We start from the raw sequence: 4,761 nt of genomic DNA, 5'->3' as shown, positions 1-4,761 counted from the left end.
CTTTGCCCAACCCTGTATAATCCTTTTTATGTATTGCTGCCACACTTACTTTGCTCTCTCACACTCAGAGGGACACACACACACACACACACACTTACAACTATGGCTGCCCTAACCCCAGGTGGGTATCAGAGTGACAGAGCCTGGCTCTGCGATTGTACTTGTCTGATGACCTCTCCTCAGAACCGTCTTCCCTCCATCTCTTATGTATTTGGCTTTATTTTGATTCTGTATTTTCTGCATTTTATCAGAAACACTTGTTTTTCAATGATGTTGATGATATCAACTGGCTGGAGTAGGAAAAAACACTTCTACTACTCACACAGAACACCTCTAATACTTCTAGCCACACACGAGCAGGCTTTTCTCCAATACCAAGTAATTCTCAGTGACACCAGCTGGATATCCTATGATGCAATTAAATTCTGACACTGTCTACTCGGAGATAGCATTGGATCCCACAAGGGAAGGGATTAATCCCACAAGATTACCCCGCTTCAGATGCCAGTCGAAGTCCCAAGTTGTCATCTGTACTTCTTACTAACCGGCTATAAACTGGGTTCAATGATCTGCTAGAATGGCTCATAGAACTCAGAGAAACACTTACTGATGTTTACCAGTTCATTAAAGGATATGATAAAGGGTACAGATGAACAGCCAGATGAAGAGGTACACAGAGAGAGGTCTAGAAGAGTCCCAAGTGCAGGAACTTCTGTCCCTGTGGAGTTGGGATATGTCATCCTCCTGGTGTGGATGTGTTAACCAACCTGGAAGCTTCCTGAACTGCATACTAATGCGATGTTAATGGAGGCTTTATCACACACACACACGACCAATTATTAACTCTATTTCCAGCTCCTCTCCACTCTTCAGAGAGTAGGGAGTGGGACTGAAAGTTCCAAGCTTCTAATTATGGCTTGGCTCTTTCCAGTGACCAGCCCCCAACCAGAAGCCCACCAAGAGTCATCTCATTAGAAAAAAAGAAAAAAGAATAGTACTGCCCTGGCTGGTGTGGCTCAGTGGATTGAGTACCAGCCTATGAACCAAACGGTTGCCAGTTTGATTCCCAGACAGGGCACATGCCTGGGTTGTGGGCCAGGTCTCCAGTTGGGGGCACATGAGAGGCAACCACACACTGATGTTTCTCTCCCTCTCTTTCTCCCTCCTTTCACCTCTTTCTAAATAAATAAATAAAATATATTTTTATAAAAAGATAGTCCTATTACCCAAGAAATTCCACAGAACTTGGTGTCAGATGCTCCTATCAATCGGGAAATTACAAAGGTCTTAAGGAGCTCTGTGTCAGGAAGTGGGGTCAAAGAGTAAATATCAGAACAAATGATCTCCTAGTACCCCTTTTTACAGTTTTAGGAGCTCCATATCAATAACCAGGAACAGAGACAAACATATTTCTTATTTTTTTATACAACTATTGTGTTTTATTTTATGCCAGGCATTTTACATTATTTCTCTTAATTCTTACAGCTGCCCACACGTGTTCAGTAAAATTATGATCCCCACTACAGTATTCCCTCACTTATCACGGGTATTACGTTCTAGACACCACCACCCCCATGATAGATGAAAATCTGCAAAGTGGGAACCTTACATTTATTTTAGTATTTATATATGTTTTAAGGCTTTATAAACCCTTCCCACACACTTATAAACCGTTCCCAGTCCCTTATTAACCTTTTCCACTCCCTTATTAACATTTTCCACACTTTTATAAACACTATTATGTTCTTAAACATATTCTACGCTCTTAAACCTATGTACCTTTAACAACATATGTACAGTACCACAAAATCCCATGATATAGCGAAAAATCTGCGATAAATAATTAAATATAATATTATTTTTAATCTCACAACACAGTGATGCCGCAATAAGTGAACAGTGATATAGAGAGGGACTACTGTATATGACCAACAAAATTCAGGGCTGCAAATAAAAAGTCAGCCTTCAACTCAGTCTACCAGGAGCTGACCTGAGACTGGCCTCTGGGCCATGGATTCTCCTGCTGGAGCCCAACGTCACAGAACCCCAATGTCAGGTGACAGCATTACTACACAACTGTGATGGAGCAAGACAGAAATCAGCCACTCTGTAATCGTGCCTGAGCACAGACGAAAATAAGATCACCATGAAACCACCCAAATGACTAGGCTTTGCCCTCTCCTGTTTAGCATGAGACAGTGTTGCTTCTTTACCAATTATAGATAAAAATTATTAAGACATGGAGCCATAGAATTGCACTCGCTTTCTCACAGCACCCAATCCAGACCACCCTGTATGTTGCTTCCTTTGGCTCCTTTTAATTTGTATCCTTCTCTCTCTCTCTCTCTCTCTCTCTCTCTCTCTCTCTCTCTATATATATATATATATATATATATATGTGTGTGTGTGTGTGTATACAAATATAGATCTTTCCTGAGTTCTGTGAGTTGTTCTAGCAAATTATCCAACTTAATAGTGGTTCTGGGGACCCCCCAAATTTGTAGCCAGCTCGTCTAAAGTGATGGTGACCTGGGGACCCCTCCACTTGCAGCTGGTATCTGGAGTGAGGGCAATCTAGTGTGGCTGTTCCCTCAAACCGCACCATTTGGTAAGTTCCCTGGAAGTGGGGTGAGAAGTCCTGGGCAGACCTGGTGGCCTGGGGACTGTGCCTTCAAGCTTGCCACTTAATGGACTCAAGGCACCTGTGCTCTGAAGATTGAGGGGGGCATAAGCAGAGAAAATGACTCATTCAATTTGGGAAACTTTCCATAAAGCCAGAGAAAACACCCAAGAATACTGTAGAGCCCCGGAGTGGGCTGGGCTGAGGCCCAAGGCATGCCTGGTGCACAAGTGTGCGTGTGAATGTGTTTGTCTGTCTCTCCCACACCCCCTGACTAGCTTCTGTTACCCCAGGCCCCCTGGCTCCCCAGGGACCAGGAGGCGCTGACAGCCCCACCCTGATCTAGGTGAGGACTGTGACTTGGCAGCTGTCAGGCCCCACCCACGGGCTCCATGTGGATGGCACAAGCTCCCCTCCTGCAGCCCATGAGCTCTCCAGGCCAGGTCCCAAGCTGGTGGTAGAAATGGAAGGCCCTGCAGGCAGCTGGGTCACCAGTCCCAGAGCGGGGCTGGTGCTCCACTCTCTGCCCAGTACAGGGGGTGGCAGTGGGAACGGTGAGCAAAGGGTGAACAAGAGACATTTCTTTTTCCTGGTCAGGTTGCATTTATCTCGACAATATAAGAATGGTTTTATGTTATGAAACTTGTACATCTTATTGAATAATATGGAGACCAAATGAGAATTGTAATATAAAAGTAATTTTTCAAGATTTATGAAAAGCTCTTAAAAAAAAAAAAACACCTCAGGATTTATGTAAAGCTCTTAAAATACTAGAAATAGAAGGACATTTACTTAACCCGATGTAAGTTATCTGTGATGGTTAATTTTATGTCTCACCTTGGCTGGGCTGCAATGCCCAGAGATTTGGTTAAACAGTATTCTAGATATTTCTGTGAAGGTGGGTTTTTTGTTTGTTTGTTTGTTTGTTTGTTTGCTTTTTGAGACTAACATCGTCATCTCTTTGGCACTGGGGTCTGGCCCAGGGGCAGACCCTGAACTCAAGCAAACTGATCAGAGCCCTTCCCTAGGATAAAGGTAAAAAAATAAAACTTCCCCCTTGATATGGGGCTTTCTAAGCTTAGGCTGCCAATGGCTACATCCCTGCAGGTGGAAGGGGACAATCTGCATTAGGAGAAAATAAAGTCAGGGCTAAGAGAGCAGAGGACAGGGAGGTGGCAGCAAAACAGAGGAAGAGTCTTGCTGCTCCAGGTTCCGGGTTCTATCTTCCCTCCACTTTCCAGCATCTTCATTTCTTAATTTTGTGAGTTAATCCAGTGTCTTTCTGGGCTAGATGAGGCAACAAACTGCTGTTCACAGAAGAGCCCTGACTAATGCATGGAGCAGCTGGGAGGATGGCAGGGCCACTCACTGAAGCGGGCACAGGAAGAGGAGGAGCATTCTCTTCTGGAGAAAGTGTGAGCGTCCTCAGTCCCTCTCATCCGGGAAGGGGAAGCAGACGCTCCTGGATGGCAGGAAGCTGTGGCAACTTGTCCTCCGTGTTTTACATGATCTTTGTGAACGTCAGGGGTGATGATTCACCCTCAAGGTAACAATATATAATGACTCTCCTAGCTGGGGGTTCAAATTGAGATTCCATTCTTTTTAATTATCAATCTAATTGACTTCAGATCTCCAACCAGTCGACTTAGAAATGTCTTTCCAGGGCAGGGGAGGGTGGACATGGAAGAGGGTATAGGGGGGATGAATGGTAATGGAAAAATAAAATAAAATTTAGTTTAATTTAATTTTTAAAACGACATCTTTCCTTTCTGGATCTCTCCTGTAGGTGATAACCACACAATGCCACCCTCCCCCACTCTCTCCGCCCCAGGGTCTTTTATTTAGTCCAAAGTGGTGGGTCGTGGCCATTAAAGTCCTGAGGAGAGGAAACTGAGCAACCTCCCTTCAGTCAAGCTGACTTTTTGGCTATTTTTGTTCTCATTGCCAGCCACATGGTGTCACTATTGAAGCACAAGCAGTTTTACCTCCGGTAACCCCTCCCTGTTCGCCCTTCGCAGCACTGATGATGAAACACAGAAACTCCAGCTGCTCTGAGGTTGTCCTCACAGGCCACCGCGGGACCGGCTGGTCGGGCTGACTGGGCTGACTGTGGGCCCCTCCAGCATCTGCTGCCTGATTTG

This window comes from Furipterus horrens, unplaced genomic scaffold (genome assembly GCF_987537825.1).
Source record: "Furipterus horrens unplaced genomic scaffold, mFurHor1.1.pri manual_scaffold_3, whole genome shotgun sequence".
NCBI classification, from domain to species: domain Eukaryota; kingdom Metazoa; phylum Chordata; class Mammalia; order Chiroptera; family Furipteridae; genus Furipterus; species Furipterus horrens.
Note: the sequence above shows the minus strand (reverse complement) of the source record.